Genomic DNA, 27,157 nt, shown 5'->3' with positions numbered 1-27,157 from the left:
AGTACTATGGATATTCCAAGAGTTCATACTAACAACATTGCAATCATGCTCATCATTCAAACATTTAGTGCCAAACATTTTAATGCATTCTTCTTCTAGCACTTGGGCACAATTTTCCTTTCCATCATTTTCCCGGAAGATATCACTACAAGAAATATGTCAACTTGTGACCACCACTATTGGTCACTGAAAGGTCAAGGTTTTTCATTTGCGACCTTTTTGTGACCAAAAACAGAAGGTCAAAAGCTGGCGGTCATAAACTGACTATAGCGACCTTTCTTCTGGAATGGTCGAAGACGTTTACGACCAAAATATGCCTACTGTTTTGTTTTGGTCACTAGCAACCTCCCCAGGCCACGTAGGCATCCAGCGTGGCAAGCTGATGTGGCACAAGATTCAGCCCGGTCCAATTCGGTTTTCTACATGGGCCTAGCCCAACAATTCGGCCTTTTATTATTATTATCATTCCTACGAATTCTATTGGGCTACATGGGCCAAGCCCAATATTTCAGCCTTTTTATCTCTGGGCTTTGGCCTTTTACAGTCTATTCATTATATATTTTTGGAAAATATATTTTGAAGCTGGTCCCACTAGTCATGTTAATCTCATATATTGATCCCACACATAAAAAAGTTACGAACTAGTCATGTTATTTCATAAGTGGGTTGCACTGGTCAGGTTCCCATCTCACACACAAACAAATCACATTCATAATCAAATATTCCAAACAAGAGAACATGTGAAACTCGTCAAATGACACTATATTAGTGTACTACAATTTCTGTAGACTATTACAACCTAGGTATACCAGCTATTACAATATTACAGTCAAATAGAACAGACAACTCTTTGCTAAGTAGCACTTCACGGCTTCGCGCTTTTCTTCACGTCTTCGCACTTCCAACTTTCTTAGGCCTGGAGCTCCTGTAAAAGAGGAACCAAGTAAAGAAGTTACGCGCAGCTATATTTGCTACAGATCAGCTATCAACTCGATATTTATGTACACCATACAAAAATTGTTTCCAGTTTGAACAAGTTCACTTAATACTCAACTCCTTTATTTGTGTCCATTTAGTGCAAGTCCATTATCCATGCATATAAACTTTTGCTCCCAGCCAGCACCTACCCAACTAAGTACAAGTCAGGAGGCCACTACTATTAAACCAACTCAAGTGAGAGAGCCAGCAAACTAGGTGGGATATTTCCTTATCACTAAAATTAATAATTTGAGCACACCAAAAATTGATTGTGTCATAAGATGATCCTGAGAGTGCAAAACCATGTTACCATCTCTAAATCTTATTAGCCAGCAGCAAAAATTGTGTAACATATGTATAACCATTGCAAACAACCTTAGCAGAATAAGCAGAACAAAATGTCATGTAAAATCTTGGTATAACCAGTAGATTATCCCCTAATAGAAGCTAATTAGGCTCCAATACACAAGGCATAGCAAGCACAGACTAAATAAGCGACGGCCATGAAACAGAGCATGGTATTACAGCAGCTCGGAGATGGAGCTAGAGGTAGGAGAAGGACTCACCGGAGAGGAGGTTGTAGTCGAAGCCGCACACAGGCGCCGCCACCACCGTCACCCTCTAGAGGAGACGCTGCCGCTTCATCGATGGACTCATCTGGTACAAGGAGATCATCAAAATGCATCACACTCATGATCATCAAAACGCAGCAGCAGGAGCAAATACAAGTTTATCCCACCATGAACAGGGGCACTAGGCAATCCAGTAGCAATTTCATATATAGGTAATAATAATAGGAACTTAGATAATTAGTTTTTGTTCTTACTGACACACAAGTTGACAGAATGTACTCAATATATTCTAATAAAAAGGTTTGGGAGCAGAGGGAGAGGGAAGTGGAGATGGACGTGCTACCTGCTGTTGCGGTGGTGCCTCTTGGTGGTCGTGCTTGAGCTCCTCCTCCTGATGCTGCTCACTAACCTGCAGGACAAACAGGACCATGGGTAAAGGAACAAGACCATGGGTAACAGTACATCTTCACTTGGATATATCTAAGAAGTCCAGTTGGTTCTCACAAGCAAGTGTTCTCAGGTTTTCCTTAACATGAAAGGTTAACTTATACTTAACTGTGAGCAAACAGTACATAACAAAATCATGGATTTGATTTCAAGTAACCGAGACTAATTAATGTGTTACTGCCTGATACTGTCGATCAGAAAAGCATAAGCAGCAAACAATATCCTGCGTATCAGTGGAAACAAGGTGACAAACTAATGTTCGAGGGAGGTACTTTATATAATAAAAACTAATAAAAACAAACTAGGCACCTGCATAATCGCACGGCGGTAGTTTTAGATAATAAAAACTACTGTTCCACGCAGTCTTAGCGCTCCATCAAAGAATCAACTAAAATTACTTTCAAGCAAACAGGTTGTACATTGATCAGGTTGTAAAGGACAAAAATTCAGGGGTGTACCTAGTGCAAGAAGGCATTTACTAGGTTTTGAAGCTAATAACAATTAGCATGCACGTATCACTTGTTGGAGTTGGTGCGTGGTCAAATTCAACTAGTGTAATGTATCGCCTATATATAATAGACCCATCTCTCCAATGCAATTTCATGGACCAAGAAAAATAGGTGTTTATTTCTTCCTCTGCTAAACTATCTCCATATGGATACCAGCTAATGATACGCATATTGTATTAAGGCAACGCTTTGGACGGCACATATTCTGCAAGCGGCTGCTAATTTGCAAATACAAACGAACGCCTAACAGTGCTCGCACAGAATTAGCAGAGCATGGTACATTTATAGCCATCAGGGGAGGGGACACCTGAACCCACGCCGGCTGCTGCAGGGCTTGTACTGCACACAAACACACACATACATGTATCAGAAGCAATTCAGTCAACACTCCTGGCAGGCAAGAGGCAAGTTGGCACTCACAGGGTTGAGATAATAGCAGGAGACATGCGTACCTGAAGGGTCGAGCGATTGGTCCGAGCCCGGAGAGCAGAGGAGGCATGGCGGCGGTGTGCTGGCGCGCCTTGGAAGCCCGGGAATGTGGTGGTACCGATGGTCAAGGAAGAAGAGGAGCATAGCAGGCCCTTGATGGCCAGCTAGATACGTCCCTCCTTCTGCTCCTCGAGGATGGGTGACCTGCAGTAACAGATATGTTATACAACCCGGGATCAAATGTAGCACATACTATCGTTGTAACAGTCTTCTCTTGTGTCTTCGCTAAGACAGATACAGGCTAACTGCATGTCCAGGAGGACATTGAATACATACACTTTGAATAAATAGCATAACAAAGTGATGTAGTAACCACATTGAGCATCTAAAAAAGAAGTGGCATGAACAAGAATCAATTGTTTACCTCACCACCAGGTGTCTGTCATAGCATACACATTCAGCTTATTCGGTGACAACGGACTAAAAGATGCCTGATATACAATCCTAATTGCAGAAAATTCCTACTAGCACCAAAATACTCAGGCTGAAATCACTGAGTTGAACATACACCATATTGCATCTAATCACAGGACACTAGTCTGTAACAGACTAGCTGGTATTGACATACAAGAGTACGGCTACGCGCGAAGAAGGGTAAAACTATCACTTTATTTGCTCCCCAAATGCAAGAAGCTAAGGCACTAAAAAGAGGGCAGAAGCTACAATCTTCCTGGTCTAAGCATCATCTGATCAAAGAAGGAAGTACAGGCAGAGACCAAGCTATACTACTCGCTTCCGGGCACCAGTTCCATCAGCTCTTAATACCACCGCATCTACTGGCCGGCCATGGACGAACAAAGTCGCAGCAATACATGGAGCTCAAGAGCTAGGGGTCGTTGACACACGCACGGACAGCCGAGTGGGTCGAGGAGGGTACCTTGGCATGGTTCCAGGTGTTGCCGATAGTGAGGGGCCCGTGGTCGGCGAGGATCTGGAGGAGGCGGTCAGAGATGGCCAAATAGGATGGAGAAGGAGCTCCATCTCCTTGGTGGCGACCTGTCCCATGGAGGTTCGCCCCTCCTGCCATTGTCGTCGTCCCATCCACAACCATGTTGACCTACCGAAAGGGAACACAAGACGAGGTGAGGTGAGGAGGAGATAGTGCACGAATAAGGAGGGGAGGGGCTTACCGGTACTAGATCCGGCCACCTCTGGCCTCGCCGTCGCCGGATTTGGCAGATCCCGAGGAAGTTAGGTGTGGCGGCCGAAACCCTAGCCACGGGTGAGGGTTGCGGGCGAGTACTAGAGGGCGCGGGTCGGGGTGTGGGCTCGATGGTGAGGGTCGTCGACGGCGGGGGTGGGCGGCGGAGGGGTTGGGCGACAGTGGGTGGCGGTAGGGGTGGGCGACGGTGGGCGGCGGTGGATTCAGATCAGATCGGAGTGAGGGAGAGGAGAGAGGGGCGTCAGTGCGAGGGAGAGAAGGGTGCGAGAGGAGGAGTGCGGGACGTGGGTGAGACGGGCGACGTGCGGGCCGTTGGATCCAGGAGCATCCGACAGTGATTATCCACGATCCGCGTGAGAGGCCTCTGGACCAATCAAAACGCATTATACAGGTATGATATTTTGACCATTTAAATTGGTCATAATCGACTAAAAGTAAGGTGCTAAATCATGTTAGCTATTTTATTATGACCTGAAAAATTGAAAAAAAAAACTTCGCATTGTGTCAGGAAATTTGAATTTAGTTTTCAGGAATAATCACAAATTGAAATAAGACAAATATTTTTATAAAGAGTTATGAGAAATGACTTCTTTTAATTCATTTTTTCATTTATCGTGTGTCCAAAATGAGTTCTTTTGTGAAGGACCTATCATATATTTATTACAAATTTTTACCAAATTAATTTTCTAAAATACTAGAAAAATTTAATGCACAATTGACCAAATGGTTGGGTGTAAAAAGTTTTGATCTACCTCTCATGAAAAAGACAAATTTTCGCCGATTCAGCTGGAAGCGGGTCAAATTTAAACTGTAGCTACCTCGTAGTTTTCTCTTTATTTTTTCCAAAAATTATTTCTAGGTACATAAGTATCTATTTAATCAGAGAAACGCCAAAAAAAATTCCAAGATTCAACCACTAGCTAGGAACGGTCATTCCCGCCGTTTTGACCGCATTTTGAAACGGGCATAAAAAATTCAAAAAAATAAAATAATTGGGAAACCCTCGCATTGTGTCATTATATGTGACCAAGTTCCCAGGAAAAATAACAAACTTGTAATACGGCAATTATTTTAAAAAAGTGTTCTCAGAAATGAGCTATCATCTCTGAAGATTCATGGCTTTCAAGCCAAATGATCAATCTTATGGCCACATTTGTGGCATAGTTTGTTCAAATGATCTCATATTGTGCACAAGGGTGCATATTGGAATGGCAAACAATGTTTCCTAAGGAAGTTTTCATTTTCTTTGGACGAAAAAACCATTTTTCATTTTCTGAGTGCCCAAAAGGAGGTTTTTTTGTGAAGGACCTCCCAAATAATTGTTGCAAAATTGAACCAAATCAATTTTCTAAAATACTAGGACATATTTGATGCACAATTGACAAAATGGCTGGGTGCAAAAAGTTTTGATCCACCTCTCGTGAAAAAGACAAATTTCCGCCGATTTAGTTGGAAGCGGGTCAAATTTGAACTGTAGCTACCTCGTAGTTTGCTCTTTATTTTTCTCAAAAATCATTTTTAGGTACAAAAGTATCTATTTAATTGGAGAAACACCAAAAGTTTTCCAAGATTCAACCACTAGCTAGGAATGGTCAAGCCCACCGTTCTGACCGCATTTTGAAACGGGCATAAAAAATTCAAAAGAAAATCAAAAAATTGGAAAACCTTTGCATTGTGTCATCATATGTGACCAAGTTTCCATGAAGAATAATAAACTTGTAATAAGCCAATTATTTTAAAAAAGTGTTCTCACAAACAAGCTATCACGTATGGAGATCAATGGCTTTCAAGCCAAATGATCAATCTTATGGCCACATTCATGACATAGTTTGTTCAAATGATCTCATATTATGCACAAGGCTGCATCTTGGAATGACAAACAATGTTGCCTAAGGGAGTTTTCATTTTCTTTGGATGAAAAACCATTTTTCATTTTTTGAGTGCCCAAAAGGAGGTTTTTTTGTGAAGGACCTCCCAAATAATTGTTGCAAAATTGGACCAAATAATTTTTCTAAAATACTATGGCATATTTAATTCACAATTGACCAAATGGTTGGGTGCAAAAAGTTTTGATCCACCTCTCATGAAAAAGACAAATTTCCGCCGATTCAGTTGGAACGGATCAAATTTGTACTGCAGCTGCCTTGTAGTTTGCTATTTATTTTTTCCAAAAATCATTTCTAGGTACATAAGTATCTATTTAATCAGAGAAACACCAAAAAAATTCCAAGATTCAACCACTAGCTAGGAACGGTCATTCCCGCCGTTTTGACCGCATTTTGAAACGGGTATAAAAAATTCAAAAAAATCAAAAAATTGGGAAACCTTCGCATTGTGTCATTATATGTGGCCAAGTTCCCAGGAAAAATAGCAAACTTGTAATACGGCAATTATTTTAAAAAAGTGTTCTCATAAATGAGCTATCATCTCTAAAGATTCATGGCTTTCAAGCCAAACGATCAATCTTATGGCCACATTCGTGGCATAGTTTGTTAAAATGATCTCATATTGTGCACAAGGGTGCATATTGGAATGGCAAACAATGTTGCCTAAGGAAGTTTTCATTTTCTTTGGACGAAAAAACCATTTTTCATTTTCCGAGTGCCCAAAAGGAGGGTTTTTTTGTGAAGGACCTCCCAAATAATTGTTGCAAAATTGGACCAAATCAATTTTATAAAATACTAGGACATATTTGATGCACAATTGAAAAAATGGTTGGGTGCAAAAAGTTTTGATCCACCTCTCGTGAAAAAGACAAATTTCCGCCGATTCAGTTGGAAGCGGGTCAAATTTGAACTGCAGCTGCCTCATAGTTTGCTATTTATTTTTTCCAAAAATCATTTCTAGTTACATAAGCACCTATTTAATCATAAATACATGGTTTGGTGGCGATACGTCGAGGTTTGGACGATGGCCGAGGGCTCCAACTCTAGAGCGCGTAAACTCGCATGCCCGCCGCGTGGTCACGGCGTGACCATGGCGTTGCCATGTGTTCTGGGTGGCCTAGGCATGTCTAGTGGGTTGGGCACTCCCCAGGTAGGTGCTAGGAAGAAAATTAAACATAAGATTCTCACGAGGAGACCGATCGATGCTCAAACATGAATTAGCAGCCAAGTGTTTGATTAGCTGTACAGGAAATGTACATGGCTAATGGGCGTGTGTTTTGGCTGAGTATGATCATTTACTAAGAAGACCGTCTTCACAAATTTTCAGCTCAAAAGGAGGAGCCTAGGTGGTACTTGCTTTGCAAACTACCACACTGGACATAAATACGAATGTTGAAGCTCGGCTCAAAATAATGAATGGATTGAGCTGGCATTTGGTGGAGGATGGTTATTTGGGCATAGGAAAGCACTATAGAAAATGGATACTATTTGGACATGTAAACGTGGTACTTCCTTCACAAACTGTTGTTGTGAACAGAATAGGAAAATGAATATTGTTGAATTATTTTTGAACTAGGCAAGGAAGGTTTTTACATATTTGACGAAGATATGACCCAAAGAATTTATCAGATTTTTTTGGGAATTTTGGGAATGACAGAAATATAGGTTGCTTCACAACCTAGGGCAAAAACTGCCACATGGACATGACACATAGGCAAAACTGATGAGGTGGCGCCTAGTCATAGCAACCCACCACAATTTACAAGGCTATGACCATCTATATTGGTCGTTAACAACTAGAAATAAGGAAGCGGACTAGCGCTGTTTGCTTTATGACCATTTCCTCTAATGAAATTATGACCTTTCTGACCAAAATGGTCGTTATGGTTTAGGGTTTAGAGCCCCCAGACAGCTTTTGACCAATTGGTCTAAAATGGTCATAAATTTATGACCAATTCTTCGAGGGTCACTGACAGAAGGTCATAAGTTGACATATTTCTTGTAGTGTATTAAAATGATGAAGCATATGAGGCAACCTCAATTCCATTTTTTTGTAGTTTTCTTTTATATACTAAACTAGTGATAAAACAAGAAACAAAAATATTCGATTGCAAGATATAAAGATATACATTCAAGCACTCACCTCCCCGGCAACGGCGCCAGAAAAAGAGCTTGATGTCTACTACACAACCTTCTTCTTGTAGACGTTGTTGGGCCTCCAAGTGCAAAGGTTTGTAGGACAGTAGCAAATTTCCCTCAAGTGGGTGACTTAAGGTTTATCAATCCGTGGGAGGCATAGGATGAAGATGGTCTCTCTCAAACAACCCTGCAACCAAATAACAAAGAGTCTCTTGTGTCCCCAACACACCCAATACAATGGTAAATTGTACAGGTGCACTAGTTCGGCGAAGAGATTGTGACGCAAGTGCAATATGGATGGTAGATATATGTTTTTATAATCTGAAAATATAAATACAGCAAGGTAGCAAGTGGTAAAAGTGAGCGAAAATGGTATTGCAATGCTTCGAAACAAGGCCTAGGGTTCATACTTTCACTAGTGCAAGTTCTCTCAACAATAATAACATAATTGGATCATATAGCAATCCCTGAAAATGCAACGAAGAGTCACTCCAAAGTTACTAATAGCGGAGAACAAACGAAGAGATTATTGTCGGGTACGAAACCACCTCAAAGTTATTCTTTCCGATCAATCCATTGGGCTATTCCTATAAGTATCACAAACAGCCCTAGAGTTCGTAGTAAAATAACACCTTAAGACACACATCAACCGAAACCCTAATGTCACCTAGATACTCCAATGTCACCTCAAGTATCCGTTGGTATGATTATATGATATGCATCACACAATCTCAGATTGATCTATTCAAACCAACACAAAGAACTTCAAAGAGTGCCCCAAAGTTTCTACTAGAGAGTCAAGACGAAAACGTGTGCCAACCCCTATGCATAAGTTCCCAAGGTCACGGAACCCGCAAGTTGATCACCAAAACATACATCAAGTGAATCAATAGAATACCCATTGTAACCACAGGTATCCCACACAAGACATACATCAAGTGTTCTCAAATCCTTAAAGACTCAATCCGATAAGATAACTTCAAAAGGAAAAAATCAATTCATCACAAGGAGATAGAGGGGGAGAAACATCACCAGATCCAACTATAGTAGCAAAGCTCGCATTACATCAAGATCGTGCCACATCAAGAACATGAGAGAGAGAGAGAGATCAAACACATAGCTATTGGTACATACCCTCAGCCCCGAGGGTGAACTACTCCCTCCTCGTCATGGAGAGCGCCGGGATGATGAAGATGGCCACCGGTGATGGATCCCCCTCCAGCAGGGTGCCGGAACAGGGTCCCAATTGGTTTTTGGTGCCTACAAAGGCTTGCGGCAGCGGAACTCCCAATCTAGGTTTCTTTTGGGGGGTTTATGTATTTATAGGAATTTTTGGCGTCGGTCTCACGTCAGGGGGGGTCTCCGAGTCATCCACAAGGTAGGGTGGGCGCGCCCTCCACCCTCATGGGGCCCACGGGCCTCCCCTCAAGTAACTCTTCATTCCAGTATTTTTTATATTTCCCAAAAAAATCTCTGCTGATTTTCAGCGCATTCCAAGAACTTCTATTTCTGCACAAAAACAACACCACGGTAGTTCTGCTGAAAACAACGTCAGTCCGGGTTAGTTCTAACCAAATCATACCAAAATCATGTAGAAATATTATAAACATGGCATGAATACATCAACAATTATAGATATGTTGGCGACGTGTCATGAGACGACACGTGTTTCCTCTAGCCAATGATAATTTTACACGTGGAAAATCCCCATTGGTCCGGGCTGTTAACGGGTTATCGGATCCAAACCAGAACCCGATAGCTTAACGGCGACCCGTTACGGTGGATGCCACGTGTCGGTCACCCTTGACGAAAGCACTTCTATGACGCGCGATTTATCATGATGGAAGTGGACACTTCCGTGATGACAATTTTGGTAATGTCATGGAACAATTCTAAGACAACACATGTATGACTATCTTGATTCTGTCGTAAAATCGTCATGGATGTACATGCATGATAGAAAACATGACCTACTGTGACAAACATGTATCATCATGGAAGTGTATTTTTTTGTAGCGTGTGGCATTGGAGTTTCTCTTGGATCCTGAAAAGTTGAGTAGTCAGTAACTTGATTAGAGCAACAAGTTACAACAGCAAACCTGTTACAAAATATATTTTTGAAAATGTACCTGCTGTGCAATTGGACTTCCAATTGGATCCTGAAAATTTGAAGTTGGTAAGATAATTACAACAACAAGTTACAGCAGCAACCCAGGTAAACAAGGAAGTTTCTAAAAACATACCTATTGTGCCAATGGAGTTTTAGTTGGATCCTGCAAACTTGAATGTTGGCAATCATAAATAAAGTGTTGCCAGAGCCATAAGAAACTAACCTCAAACTAGTAAAACTAACCAGTTTTGGCAACGTATTTAATTACACATGAACTAGTAAAACTAACAAGTTCTTGGGAACGTATTAAAGTAACAAGTCAGTACCATTTACCAGCAACACAGACATCTGTAAATTTCTTTGATGTAAGCAAAATGATTCCAACACATATATATTTATATATATAAGTTAAAAAGACGGTGTCCCTCATATAAACCTGACAGTTTTCTATCTATGAACATGCAAACATTACTAGTGCTACACGTGATGACAGCATACCATTTAAACAAATAGGGTATCAGAACGTAAATTACACGTGAATTCTGCTGCACCCTAGAAGTACATATGACCAGCTATCTACGTGCTTAAGTAGCTATTTAGGTTCAGGCAAACCGGTAATTCTTAACAGTAAGTATCAAACACATAGATAGGCACAGTCTATAATCAGATTAACAAACTATGGTATTATGTAATCAGTAGCAAACTAAATTAAGACAAATAACATAATTGATTTTTTTGCAATAAGTGGCTAACTAAAATTCCGAGAAGCAGGTAACTGAACTTATGCTAGCTCTTTGTACATGCACACTGCAACTTCTTTTTCGCTTACAAGGTTCTACGAAGGAGTCTATGACATCAATTGCTTGGATACGCAGACCCAATACTTCTTTCTTCCCACACTTCATTGGTAAGTCGAATGGTTAATCTGATAAGATGGTCCATCCTTGATATGTTATATGAGGACGGGTTGTCAGACTAGTTGTAGCCACACACATCACACTGGCTTTTACTGTATGTTTCATGCGATTACATTTGGTATATCGGGATCTATGGAATTTACAATAGGATGAAAAGACTGGCATCCTTCACATTATTGGCGAACTCAGTTCATAGAAACAAGCAATTCAACCATTCTGTGGGTAAATCAAAAGCGCCACTGGAATATTTTTCACTACCCCAATTATACACGCAAAAAGGGGCGACGCCACCATAGGGGCTGGTATGGGCGGCCACCTCGGGTGGCTTGAAAGTGTGCACCTAGTTTGAGTCATCCTGGTTGTCCGAGGCTAGTTTTGTTTGTCCCAACGCACGAGCAGGCAATGTAAAAATGAGGAAAAACATTTCAATTTGGATGGGCCAATATCGTAAGTGCAAGGCAGGCCCTATAGCAGGCTCGTGGCCCAAACGAGCGCCTCCATATCGATCGAGAGCAGAAAAAATCCCAATTCGTTCTCTCCAGCCTTCAGTCTGGTTCACTCCTAACCTAGCCGCCTCTAGACAAACCGACACAGCACTTCCTCGCGCCCTCGTTGGACGCCGGTCGCCGGGCTTCAAGCGAATGGAAGGACAAGAAGATGAAGATCCAACCCTGGGTGTAGCCTGCATGGGACGTAGCGATGGCAGCACGGGCATGGCATCAAGCTTGTGCAAACGGACAGTCGCATCTTGCAAGAGTAGCATGCGCAACGAGCAGGTACATGACATCCCTGATTATATCTAATTCAACTGTTCAATTTCTGGCCAATTGTTAGACCTGACGGTGTTGTAGAACTTCTTGTATGTAGGGAATCTATGAGAAAATGAAACCAATTTCTTCTTATTTTATAACTTCCCCAATCAATACTGAACTGACTGAACCTGATGTATCTAATCAAGTTTCCGGTGCAAACATACACGCTCATGTTGTTCTTGAGCCTAAAGTGTCTAATGTATAGACTGCTAATGAAGGATTTGATGCAAACATTTTACATGCTCCTGGTCATGAACATATAGCGTCTAATTACGGATCTAATGCAAGAATTTTGCAAGCTCCCATTGAAGGATTTAGTGTCTAATGATGATCTGATATGTTGAAAGAGACATAGAGATTTGCATGCATTGATGACAAGCAATTATAGTACATTTTCATGACTTGAGGAAACGTCGAGGCCATCTACCAGAAAGTCCCCGTATCATGACAATGTAGCATAAATACTTTTCTAATCTGTTGTTTGAAACTATTGGCATACTTGTGCAGGATAGATATATTGATATGTAGTTTGCGCACTGGTTATAGGTGCAATTACACTTTGATATTTTCAGCCAGAGAACGAATAATTCAAGCAAGTATAGACCATGTTAGTAGTCCTCGTACACCATGTTGCATTTTGTGTTTTTTGGTGCTTACATCATTTAGTGTTTTATAATCTGAACTACTTTGGATCATTAGCTGGTTTTCAAAGTGCATGTAGCTTCACATTTCTCAAGTTATGTTGATTTCCGGAGTGCAAGTGCCTTCATATTTTTTAAGTTAAATTTTCTCCCCTGGTAACTTGAATTCGTGGATCTGCCACTTCACACAAATCATACACGCAGGCCAGTACGAATTAAATGAAATGCAGGGACTTACGCTAGCTCGTTGTGTAGGCTCACTACAGCTCTGCTTGCACTTGGGATGTTCCATGTACAAGTCCATGTTACCACTTGCTTGGATGTGTAGGCCTTGTGCTCCTTGCAGCCCCCTCTACATTTTTGAAACGGCGAATGGTTGATCAAATAAGAGCAATCGATCTTGTTGTACCGGAGGATAGGTACTTACATGGTTATACCGCTATGCAGGATGTGTACCAGATCCCGTAGCACCGTCATGCTTCACTAAAAAAGGTTTTGCTTGTTTCAGATGATATGTTTAGAAGCAATAAGAGTTAAAGTCAGAGTTGCATAGGTGTGTATGATAAGAGAGGAGTGAAAGGATATCGAAACATCTTTGGAATAGTGCACAAGGGAGTGATATGTGGGTACCTAGTTTGGGCTGGCGTTTGGGCATGCTCGCCTAGCTAGAGTGCGGGTCACTTCATAGTCATTGAGGGTGATGCGCTGGCGTTGTCTGGTCATTGAGGGTGGAGCGCTACGATGCGGTGGACGAGACCGTTGGTGAAGCCCCAACGTCCTCGGGGGGCGGAGGTGCGATGATGTGCTCGGTGAAGTAGTCCCGATGAGGTGCGAGACAGCGTCGGTGAAGCACACCTGATGCGGTAGAAGTCGGTGTTTGTGAGGCACGTCGGTTGCGGTGGCCAACATTGTCGGGGGACCACCCGGTGTGGTGGACGAGGGCGTAGATGAGGTAGCTCAGGTGTGGTGGTGAAGCGCAACTGTCGTCTTCGTCGTCGTCGTCCGACACAGAGGTGGGAAAAGAGACGAGACGAGGGGCGATCCGAAAGTTGCTTGGGTTTGCGGCGAATTAGGGATTTTAGTGCTTTGGGCGCGGAAGGGGACGATGGAGAAGGGAGATTTTGCAAGGCTGGAATTGGGGCCGCCAGATATTTCAGTCTGAAACATGGAAGCATCGTTCTTTTTTGCGGGGGGCGGGCGGTGGGTGGCTGGGTGCTAGTGTCGGATCTTGGGTTCCGCAGACCCTTGAGAGGTTCGAACTCTAGGGGGTGTGCAAAGAACTCGTCCTCCTGAGTCTGCCTGCTCTCTAATCCCACAGCCTATCTCAACGAACCGAATGGACAAGAGACGGAGCAGTTTACCCAGGTCCAAGCCACCTTGCAGTGTAAAACCCTACTCCTGCTTTGTGGTGGATTGGCCTCGAGGGGCTGAGGATGAACTAGTACTGTTGAGAACAACCTCAGGAGGATAGGTGTTCTTGTGCTTGATGAGCTGGTGGGTGTGAGGATGATCTGAATAATCCGTCCCTTCTCTATGGTGGTGGCTAGGTCCTATTTATAGTGGCCTTGGTCTTCTTCCCAAATGAAGGTGGGAAGGGATCCCATAATGGCCAATTTTGGAGGGAGACAACTAGTACATGTTATCCTGACAAAAGTAGTCTTCGCCTGCAAAAAGCCTCTGGTGGTGACGCTGTGGTGGGCTCGGCGATGACCTCCGTCCTGCTGCCCTGGCGGTCTTGGTCTTGTTGCACCGGAATGGAAACATTTGCTTGATTCCTTGGGACTCCGCGCCTACGCTTGCCTCCTTAGTGTTGGGGAACACTGTAATTTCAAAAAAAAATCCTACGCACATGCAAGATCTATCATGGTGATGCATAGTAATGAGAGGGGAAGAGTGTTGACCACGTACCCTCGTAGACCGTAAGCGGAAGCGTTATGACAATGCGGTTGATTTAGTCGTATGTCTTCACGATCGACCGATCCTAGTATCGAAAGTACGACACCTCCGCGATCTGCACACGTTCGGCTCGGTGACGTCCCGCGAACTCTCGATCCAGCTAAGTGTCGAGGGAGAGCTTCGTCAGCACGACGGCGTGATGACGGTGATGATGAAGCTACCGGCGCAGGGCTTCGCCTAAGCACTACGACGATATGACCGAGGTGGATTATGGTGGAGGGGGCACCCACACTGCTAAGGGATTAATGACCAACTTGTGTGTCTATGGGGTGCCCCGCTCCCCCGTATATAAAGGAGTGGAGGAGGGGGGAGGGCTGGCCCTCTATGGCGCACCCTGGAGGAGTCCTACTTCCTCTGGGAGTAGGATTCCCCCTCCTTCCCTAGTTGGACTAGGAGAGAAGGAAGGGGGAGAGAGGGACGAAGGAAAGGGGGGAACCGCCCCCCTTCCTAGTCCAATTCGGACCAAAGGGGGAGGGGGCGCGCGGCCTGCCCTGGCTGCCTCTCTCTCTCTCCACTAAAGCCCACACTACTAGGAAAAGGCTAATTAGTGACGCACCTGTTTTGGCCATTAATGGAGCACTATAGGTGCGCCACTATTAACACGCCACTAGTAACAAGTACTAATGGCGCACCCCTGGTGCGCCATTAGTGTCCAAGATAATAGTGGCGCACCTGGCAGTGCGCCATTAATATGTCTCCTGCTATGCCATTACTATGCCTCCCAGGGGGCCATATTTACCTTGTGCTCTGGGTTACTAATGGCGCACTTCTAGGTAATGCGCCACTAGTATGTTTATTGCAATGCGCCATTAAAGTGCAGTATGGTGCGCCACTAGTATGAATATTAGGAATTTTTCTCTTTTCTGATATTTGCACAGGTTAAAAAATATATTACTGCACAGAATATAGACAACACAACATATAAACAACAGATTTATCGAATACAAATAGAAGATTAGTCTCCGAATACAATTCATCATATTAGTCTCTGAATTCAAAAGACCGAACAAAGTTAGAACATTACAAGTCTCGAGACCGCGAGTAGCGAGTTTGTCTTCACATTACAAGTCGATATCGATCATCTAAACTACCATCACATAGAAGAGAGCTGCGGTCATCACGATGAGCATCATCGCGATGAAACTGGTCTTCATCTGGTTCCTCCTCCTCTCCCTCCTCTCTCCCGCTAGATAGCACGGGTATCTAGCTTCCGCCTCCGCCCTAGTGGTGTACCCTTTGTAACTGTTACTGCTGAAACGGTGAACCTGTCTTCGACACTCCTCCCAGTCATAGACTCCGGGAACCTTACCCTTGTACACGACATACGATGACATCTCTATGCACTAGACAAACAAAATGTTAGTAGCAATTCACAGACAATACATAAGCAATATATAAGAATGCAACAAAAGGATCGGAAGAGAAATGCAACACATTAATAGCTCAATTCATGGTCCTACTAATAAATAGCATTGATTACATATAAGTTGAACGACTATCCAAACCAAAGAGACATACAAGTTCATTAAAGTTTAATTACAACATGAGCTAATCGATATTTAAGAACTACATAGCATCACTACTTTCGACTTGACTCAAGGACCGGAGCATGGATGAAGCCGTTGTCTTTCGTGATGGTCATGAAATCGCGATCGTTGTTAGCCTGCATTTGTAGCGTTGGTTCTATTTCACTGTTGGACGGTTGATATCTGAGGTAGAACTGCCCCGAGGTACGAAGGACATCTTGATGGATGATTTCCGCAAACTTCGACTGGATGCGAAAGAATTCTTGTCTGAGGTCCGCATCTTGGATTGCCGACAAGCGTGCGGCCCAATCTTTGAGACTATTTGGTAGCAGAAGTTGATTATGGTCCCGTACGATCGACCGCATGTGATGGAGGGTGTAGTAGGCATCCTTCTGACCGCCAGACGGCTGCTTGACGCAGGGGAACGTTCTTACGTGGGTGAACACGTGCTTGCCGTACCTAAGAATTGGCCTCCTGAAGGTGCCTCCAGATTTGGCGTAGCCAGGGAGAACATCATCAAGAACTTTCTTGATATTTGTGTAGTCTTTATTCGACTAATGGTCCAAGTTGAAATACGTGGCCATGAAATAGTTCGGGCTGAAGAGGCTGAGTGTGCAACGTGTGTCACTGCACGAAACACGGAATGTTAAAAGAAAGAACGATCAAAATCTAAGAAATCATATGTTATGGGGCGGTGAAGGGATGACTTACTCAGGAAAGTAAGGCACGAGGAAGTTATCCTTATCTGGGTTCGCCAGAATGACGCCTTCAAGGTATGAACTTGCGACTAGCCGGTCCCCAGCGCTTCCCAAGATCTTGGCACGCATGTAGAATGGGTCGACTATCACGATGTCTAGGGTCTTGTCTCTAATGATCTGCATCTCCATACTCAGCGAAAATAGCCGAACGAAGGTGTAGTGCAGTGGATGAATGTTAAACATAGACAAGATGTCATCAAACCGCAGGACGATCATACCCCCGATGGCGCTATCGACAAAGGCCTTGCCCTCTGGCACCTTGGCCATGAAAACCAGGTATGCCACATCATTCTCGGAGAGACGCCGCTTCTCCAAAGAAAGAACACTGTCATGCAGACTCCGCATAGCACCGGTTGAAGCATTGAGCAGATTAGTCGGTAGCATCGGCCTACCCGCCACATGCACCCTCCTCGAGATATCCATAGATATCGGTGGCCCGTCCTGAGCACAGATCGTACTCGGTGCCGGCAGGCTCGCACCCTTGTTATTCTTTCTTTTCCATCCCTTCTTCTTCTGCTGTAAAGGGATCGAGTTCTGCTCAGAGACAGCCTTCTTGAGTGTGTTGGGGCAGATAATATTTTGCACCTCGACTATCTGAGGCTCGGTGAAGGCGGCAGCTGGAGGCGTCTCCTGAAAAATAAACGCTAGACGACGCCTGTTGCAATTGGGTTTCTCCGCGGTACCAGCTAGATCGCGATCATCTTTTGCAGGGTTGGGTTCTTGAGAAGGAGGCTCCAAGAATTCATCATCGTACCCATGTTCGTTGAAGTACTTATCAACCCTGGTAAATGTACCGTCGTCGTCGTCTGGATCTTGTGCCATATGCATGTCCAGATCAGCCATATGTTCGCCGCCGTCGTCCGGTAGCATTGCGGCGGTCTTGCCATGGCTTGGCGCCGACACGACTAGCGGTGTTGTCTGTGGGGTGGTCTCCCCCGCCCCCAAACAAATCTGGCTCTTCAGCCAAAGCATGGACCAGCCTATGCAGGCGCTGAGCGTCATCACATCATATTCGTCGGCCCCAGGGGATCGATACGGAGGTAACAAGTCGTCGCAGCCCTGCAACACCCAAACCAGTTGAACCCTATACACGTTGGGTGCCATCGGATTACTGTGGAAAAGGCGGTTGCTCGTTTGAATGATTCTGGCCTTGGCGACATCGATCAACTCACCGTTCACGAAGTACAGGAGAGTGCATGGAACGTCGGCGGCGCCCTAGTCACTAAAATGTGTTTAAATAATATTTGTTGCGGTATGTATGCTGTAAATTTGTTGTAGTATTGTTGGCAAATATGTTCATCATTTTTACTGTGGTTTACAGATACAACAACTCACACACGTATATTTCACTATTATTCCTTGCACAATTCAACTTGCCAATAACCTAATCCAGTTCTTTTTTGTTCTGTAAGGAAAAAGAACCTGCATTGCTTGAACAAATGGTTGAGGAATTGTGTCAACATGTAACCGACGACTCACCGACTGTCAGGAGTCTCTGCTTGCGAGTGGGGGCGAGAAGCGGAGACAGGATTCAGATGTCAATCCCACAAGACGATTAAGACAGATAAACATACACTACCACTAGGTGCTAGTCTACACAGATCAACCAACCAACCAGCCCACCCTATGAACCCTACACTGTCAATGATGAAACTAAAGTACTGAACCCTAACAGAGTATGATACATGAACAATCAGACAGAGCTGCCATTTTACCAAAAACTGGGGGATTTTCTCCCAAGTGATGAACTGCCAGTTCTTGGATGCACATTTGGATGGGTGAGCGGGTGGAACAATGAGTTCTTGGGTTCTTTGCTTTCGGGAGGAAGGAGAAAGGGGGGAGCCGCACCTTGGCAAGTGGGGGCGACAAGACCCACGACGGGGAGGATCCTCGAAGACGGCGTAGCGGAGCTTGGTGCAGCTCCTAGGCACGACGACGGAGCACGAGGCGGTCGGTGGCCGCGGTGACGCGCGGCGGCCATGCTCAGGGTGGCGGGGGCCACGGAGGGTTCGGCCGTCTGGGCGCGCCACGGCGGAGGGCCGGCAGGGGCGGCTTGAACCCTAGGTCTCGCTTGGGAAGGGCTCCGGTGGTGGGCTCGAGGAGGAGGCGGCGCTCGGGGGGAGGGAGGGGGTGGGTGGTGCGCTCGGCCGATTCTGTTCGGGTGAACCGAGCGAGGAGACAGGGGAGGATGCGGGGGGTCGTCGGCGGCGGTAGAGCAGGGGAGGGTGCGGGGGACGTCGGCGGCGGTGGAGCGGGGGAGGGTGCTGGGGGTCGGCGGCGGCGAGGGGATCTGGCGAGGGGGGAATGGAGGGGGATATGGCCCGGGGGGCGAGGGGGAAAGGGATAGAGGGGGGAAGGTTAGCAATGGCGCACCTTCTAGGGGTGTGCCATAAGTACATCCATTGCAATGGCGCACCACCAAGGGGTGCGCCACAAGTAACTTTTTTATTTTTATTTTTAGTTGAGTCTAATAATTTTTTACAAAATGACGATCAAATTTGAAAACATTTATGAATGTGAAAAAATATCATCAAATTTTTTATTTGAAAATATTTATGAATATGAAAAAATATCATCAAATTTGTTATTTGAAAATATTTGAAAAAATATCATAAAAATAGGTATACCAATGGCGCACCTCCTAGGGGTGCGCCATAAGTACATTGATAGCAATGGCGCACCTTCTACTGGTGCGCCATTAGTAACTTTTATTATTATTATTTTTAGTTGCATCTAATAATTTTTTAGAAAATGACAATCAAATTTGAAAACATTTATGAATGTGAAAAAATATCATCAAATTTGTTATTTCAAAATTTTTATGAATATGAAAAAATATCATCAAATTTGTTATTTTAAAATGTCATCAATATTTTTTTTGGAGTTTAGTTGCATTCATTTGTGAATTGGTAAACCATTTATGAATATCAAAAAAATATCATCAAATTTGAAAAAATATTCATGAATTCAAAAAGTGCCTATGAAATTTAAAAATATTCATGAGTTCAAAAATATTAACAAATTCAATACTTTTGTGAGTTAGAAATTCAATACCATAATAAACATAAATAAATATTCATGAGGGCTAGAACAAAAGAAATATCATTTCAATATGTCGAAATACAATCGAGAAATGAAGACTACGATTTAAATACAATCGATCTTAGCTAGCTATCTTTTCACAATCTTCTTGCCCTTCTTTTTCGCAAATGGAGTTCTTCTATTGAACGGACGTCCTTTAGGTAGGGTGGTCCTGCTTCTTCTTGTGGTGTATGGCACTTCATCATCGTCGTCATGTTCCATCTTCGGGTCGTCGTACTTGTCAAAGTCTTGCTCATTGGCGACTCCATCCATTCTGATGATCTTCCTTTTGCCTCTCCTCACGACAACACGACTGGGCTTTGACGGGTCTATAATGAAGAAGCATTGGTCCACTTGGGAAGCCAGTACCCATGGCTCATTTTTCACGGTGACGTTTGCGCCCGCGGTCTTGGATTTGGCTTCAGGTATTACCATGGTGGTGAAATACCGGTCTTCTTTTAGGACGCTCTTCGCCCATCTGACATGGAACATCGGGACCTTCTCTCCAGCATAGCTCAGCTCCCAGATCTCCTTGATCATTCTGTAGTATTTGTCCTTGTCGTTACCGGTGTAGGATTCCATCGTTACCCCAGAGTTCTGATAACCATCGCTCATCATGTCCTTTCCCTCGGTGTAGAATGTGTAGCCGTTGATATCGTATGCCTCATAGGTCATCAGGTTGTGCTCGGCGCCCTATGACAAGGCGAATATGAGTTTTTCTTCCGCAGAAGAATCCTCATGTAAAGGGTATGACAGAAGCTTCTCCTTGAACCAACGTGTGAAAATTGAGTTGTGCTCTTTGATTATATCTCCGTCCGTCCTCTGTTGGCCTCGGTTATTGTACGTCTTCTCAATAAAGGTTTTGTGCTGTACCACCCAAGGATCGGCCACGTCTATGTGTTGTAGCGCGACTAGGTTTGCTCTTTCAAAGTCGGCGAGTCGACCCTCGAAGTCGACATGCATTTCGCGGCGACCATCGTGGTGACCCCATCTAGCGAGCCTGCCAAGGTGCATGTTGACGGGCAGACCAACGGGGTTCTCGATGCCTAGATAATTCGTGTAGTAGGAGATGCACTCTTCGGTCAGAAAGCCCCTGGCTATGCTTCCCTCTAGATGTGACATGTTGCGAACGTATCCTTTGATGACACCATTCATCCTTTCGAATGGCATCATGCTGTGCAGGAACGTCGGCCCGAGTTGGATGATATCCTCCACGATATGGACCAGCAGATGCACCATAACATCGAAGAATGCGGGCGAGAAGTGCATCTCAAGCTCGCATAGTATCACCATGATCTCTTCATGTAGCCTTTTGAGTTGCCTCACGCTAACCGACTTCCGAGAGATGACGTCGAAAAATTTGCATAGGCCAAATAGCATTTCACGGACGTGCGCGTCCATGATCCCACGGATTGCAACTGGAAGTATCTGCATCATCAGCACGTGACAGTCATGAGACTTCATCCCACTGAACTTCTGCTTCACTGAGTCTAGGTATCTGCTTATCTTCCCCACGTAACCATAAGGAAGTTTTACTCCTACGAGGCAGGTGAAAAACTGCTCGATCTCCTCCTGACTTAGAGTGAAGCACGCGGGAGGGTAGTCATTTCCGATCTTCTTGGCCTTTTTGCCTTTGCGATGACTTTCCGTGTCCTGCTTCGCCTCATCATCATCATCATTAGCGTGAAGCTCCTCCCTGATGCCCATTGATTTCAAGTTTGCCCTTCCTTTCGGCCCATCTTTGGTCCTCTCTGGCATGTTGAGGAGGGTACCAAGCAGACTCTCGCACACGTTCTTCGTGATATGCATGACATCAAGGCTGTGAGGCACATGGAGGATCTTCCAGTACGGCAAGTCCCTGAAAAAAGACCTCGTTTTCCATACCTTCAGCAGCGGCTCTGGTGCCTTTCGCTTATTTCCCGGCTCTGGTGCCTTTTGCTTCTTTCCCGGCAGTGGGCAATCTTTCCAATTTTTCAACAACTCGTCTATTTCCTCGCCGCTCCTCGTACACGGGCGTCTTCGTGGTTCGGTTTCACCATCGAACAGATCCTTGCGTTTTCTCCATGAGTCATCGTCGCGAAGCCACCTTCAATGTCCCATGAACACGGTTTTCGAAGACCCGAGATCTCTATCTAGCTAGCGATACGTTGTGTCATCCATGCACCTGATGCATCCAGAAAATCAGTGGACCACCTGCCCCGTGACATATCCGTAACTGAGATAGTCGTGCACCGTCGTGAGTAGTGCGGCTCTCATAGGGAAATATTCTTTCTCTGCGGCGTCCCACGTATTGGCTGGCATTTTCCATAGCGTGTCTAGATCCTCTTTCAGCAGCCCCAGATACAGATTGATGTCATTCCCTGGTTGTTTCAGCCCTTCAATTAGCATACTCATGTGTATGTACTTCCTCTTCATGCACAACCATGGGGAAGGTTGTATCAAACACAGGCCAGGTGCTATGTGTGCTTCTCTGGTTGCCAAACGGATTGACTCCATCGGTGCTCGTGCCCAGCATGATGTTCCTTGGATCGTCCCCAAATTCTGGCTGTTCGAAGTTCAACGCTTGCCACTGGCTCGCATCCTTAGGGTGACTCAGCATCTTGTCTTTTTTATTTATCTTCGGATCATTTCCGTCATCTTCTCGCTTCTTCACCTCCCTATCCGCGTGCCAACGTAGGAGCTTTGCTAGCTTAGGGTCCGCGAAATACCGCTGGAGACAAGGAGTGATCAGAAAGTACCACACCACTTTTCGAGGAGCTTTCTTCCTCTTCTTGTATCGAGTGACACCGCACACCGGACATATGGTAGACTCCGCGTGCTCGTCCCGATAAATGATGCAATTGTTCATGCACACATGGTATTTCACGTGCGGTAAATCCAGAGGACACACGATTTTCTTCGCCTCCTCAAAACTGGTCGGGCACTTGTTCCCCTTGGGAAGACGTTCGTGCCAGAGTGACATGTTCTCGTCAAAGCATGCTTCGGTCATTTTGTGTTTTACCTTCATCTCCAGAGCCATGAGCGTTACTTTCAGGCGGGTATCCTCGGGCCTGCATCATTAATACAATGGAGTAACCGCGTCTATCTCCAGTTGATCCAGCTTGGATTTCTCTCAGGCTGCAGCTCTTGCGTTATCCATCTGCTTGAGAAGCAGCTCTTGAATATGAGGGTCCTGCACCCAGCCCATCGATGGTCCATCGTTGTCTGCTCCAGCATCTTCATCTTCATGATCATTCCCTTCATCTTGATCTTCCTCATCATCATGTACGGCATCTTCTACATGATGACTATGTACTACATCACCGTCGTGATCATGTCCTGGAGATTCTTCGTCTTCTCGCCCACCCTCGCCGCGGTGGTTGTCTTGCTGCCCTTCCTCATTTCTTGCCCGACCCCCATGGATGAATTCATAGTCATCTTCATCACCTTGCCACTGATAGCCATCCATGAAACCACGCAAGAGTAGGTGGTCCCGTACCTGTCCGGAATCCGGGTCCGTAATAAGGCTCTTCAGCTTGCATATTTGACACGGACATCTTATCTCCATTTCGTTCTTTTGAAGCATATGTGCCTTCACGGAGCTCAAAAACCTATTCATGATGCCTTCGGTCATCGTGCGGACCATGGTCGCCTGCGGGGTAGAGCAAAACGATATTTTAGAACCAAGAAAAAAATTGGCATGACTTTGCCTAAAAATAGGACCAAAAAGAATGCATAGTGCCAAATTCTCGCCGAAACGGAAATGAATCAACATTCCGGCACAATATTGGCAACTATCGCATTTCAAATACCGGTACCTGCAAACACAAACATATGCAACACCACAAACATACGTAGATCTAGGCCATAAAAAGTGCATGTGCACGTTGTTGGAGGGAGAAAAAACTAGATCTACAACATAGAGAAAGCTTTCCCCTTACTTACCTATCAAAAAAGGTAATTTAACCACTTAATTTGGGCGAATCTATGGTGCAAATGAGGTGAGGAGGAGGAGGAAGCCGATACAAGCTTGGAGGAGGAGGTGGAGAGAATGAAGTGGGGAAAGTGAGTGTGGTAGGTGGCTGTCCAAAATATCTAGCTGCTCTCAGGTTACCAATGGACCACCACCTAATAATGCGCCATTAGTAAACCTGGTTACTAATGGCGCACCTGTTATGTGGTGCGCCATTACTAGTTTTGCAAAAAAAATGTTAGTAGTGGCGCACCGTGGTTGTGGTGCGCCATTACTAGTTTGAACTAGTAATGGCGCACTATAGCCTGGTGCGCCATTACTAGTTTTGAAAAAAAGTAAAAAAAATTGTTAGTAGTGGCGCACAGGGTGTGTGGTGCACCATTACTAGTTAAAACTAGTAATGGCGCACTGTGCCTTGGTGCGCCATTAATAGTTTTGGAAAAATAAAAAAATTGTTAGTAATGGCGCACCGTGTGTGTGGTGCGCCATTAGTAATGAGGACAGTAATGGTGCACCTGTATCTGGTGCGCCACTGCTATATAGCAGTGGCGCACCACATACATGGTGTGCCATTAATGTCCATATTAGCTATAGCCCTTTTCCTAGTAGTGCCATTAGGGCCCATATACTCCCCGGGGGGTTCCGGTAACTCCCCCAGTACTCCGGTATATGTCCGAACTCACTCAGAACCTTTCTGATGTCCAAACATAGGTTTCCAATATATTGATCTTTATGTCTCGACCATTTTGAGACTCCTCGTCTTGCCAGTGATCACATCCGGGACTCTGAACAACCTTGGGTTCATCAAAACACATAAACTCATAATACCGATCATCACCGAATGTTAAGCGTGCGGACCCTACCGGTTCGAGAACTATGTAGACATGACCGAGACACGTCTCCGGTCAATAACCAATAGCGGAACCTGGATGCTCATATTGGTTCCTACATATTCTACGAAGATCTTTATCAGTCAAACCGCATAACAACATACGTTGTTCCCTTTGTCATCGGTATGTTACTTGCCCGAGATTCGATCGTCGGTATCTCAATACCTAGTTCAATCTTGTTACCAGCAAGTCTCTTTACTCGTTCTGTAATGCTACATCTCGTAACTAACTCATTGGCTACGTTGCTTGCAAGGCTTATATTGATGTCCATTACCGAGAGGGCCTAGAGATACCTCTCCGACAATCGGAGTGACAAATCCTAATCTCGATCTATGCCAACTCAACAAACACCATCGGAGACACCTGTAGAGCACCTTTATAATCACCCAGTTACGTTGTGACATTTGGTAGCACACAAAGTGTTCTTCCGGTATTCGGGAGTTGCATGATATCATAGTCATAGGAACATGTATAAGTTATGGAGAAAGAAATCGCAATGAACTAAACGATCATCGTGCCAAGCTAACGGATGGGTCAAGTAAATCACATCATTCTCTAATGATGTGATACCGTTAATCAAATGACAATCTATGGTTAGGAAACATAACCATCATTGATTCAACGAGCTTGTCAAGTAGAGGCAAACTAGTGACACTCAATTTGTCTATGTATTCACACATGTACTATGTTTCCGGTTAATACAATTCTAGAATGAATAATAAACATTTATCATGATATAAGGAAATATAAATAACAACTTTATTATTGCCTCTAGGGCATATTTCCGTCAGTCTCCCACTTGCACTAGAGTCAATAATCTAGTTCACATCGTCATGTGATTTAACACCAATAGTTCACATCTTTATGTTATTAGTTCACATCTCCATGTGACTAACACCCAAAGGGTTTATTAGATTCAATAATCTAGTTCAGATCGCTATGTGATTAACACCCAAAGAGTGATCATGTTTTTCTTGTGAGAGAAATTTAGTCAACGAGTCTGCCACATTCAGAGTCGTATGTATTTTGCAATATGTCCACAATGCTTTGCACGGAGCTACTCTAACTAATTGCTCCCACTTTCAATATGTATCTAGATCAAGACTTAGAGTCATCCAGATCGGTGTTAAAGCTTGCATCGACGTAACTCTTTACGATGAACTCTTTGTCACCTCCATAACCGAGAAACATTTCCTTATTCCGCTAAGGATATTTTTGACCGCTGTCCAGTGATCCACTCCTGGATCACTATTGTACCCTCTTGCCAAACTTATGGTCAGGTGCACAATAGGTCTGGTACATAGTATAGCATACTTTTGTAGAACCTATGACTGAGGCATCGGGAATGACTTTTCATTCTCTTTCTTTTTTCTGCCGTTGTCGGGTTTTGAGTCTTTACTCAACTTTACACCTTGCAACACAGGCAGGAACTCCTTCTTTGATTGTTCCATTTTGAACTACTTCAAAATATTGTCAAGGTATGTACTCATTGAAAATATATCAAGCGTCTTGATCTATCTCTATAGATCTTGATGCTCAATATGTAAGTAGCTTCACCGAGGTCTTTCTTTGAAAAACTCCTTTCAAACATTCCTTTATGCTTTCTAGAAAATTCTACATTATTTCCGATCAACAATGTGTCATTCACATATACTTATCAGAAATTTCGTAGTGCTCTCACTCACTTTCTTGTAAATACAGGCTTCAGCGCAAGTATGTATAAAACCAAATGCTTTGATCACTTTATCAAAGCATATATTCCAACTCCGAGATGCTTGCACCAGTCCATATATGGATTGCTGGAGCTTGCTCACTTTATTAGCACCTTTAGGATTGACAAAACCTTCTAGTTGCATCATATACAACTCTTCTTTAAGAAATCCATTAAGGAATGCATTTTTGACATCCATTTGCCAGATTTCATAAAATGCGGCAACTGCTAACATGATTCGGACAGACTTTTAAGCATCGATACGAGTGAGAAAATCTCATCATAGTCAACACCTTGATCTTGTCGAAAACATTTTGCGACAATTCGAGCTTTGTAGATAGTAACACTAATATCAAGGTGCATCTTCCTCTTGAAGATCCATTTATTCTCATTGACTCACCGATCATCGGGAAAGTCAATCAAAGTCCATACTTTGTTCTCATACAATGATCCGATCTCAGATTTCATGGCCTCAAGACATTTTGCGGAATCTGGGCTCATCATCGCTTCCTCATAGCTCGTAGGTTCGTCATGGTCTAGTAACATGACTTCCAGAACAGGATTACCATACCACTCTGGTGCAGACCGTACTCTGGTTGACCTACGAGGTTTGGTAGTAAC

Source organism: Triticum urartu, chromosome 7 (genome assembly GCF_003073215.2).
Source record: "Triticum urartu cultivar G1812 chromosome 7, Tu2.1, whole genome shotgun sequence".
In the NCBI taxonomy this organism is placed as follows: Eukaryota; Viridiplantae; Streptophyta; class Magnoliopsida; order Poales; family Poaceae; genus Triticum; species Triticum urartu.
Note: the sequence above shows the minus strand (reverse complement) of the source record.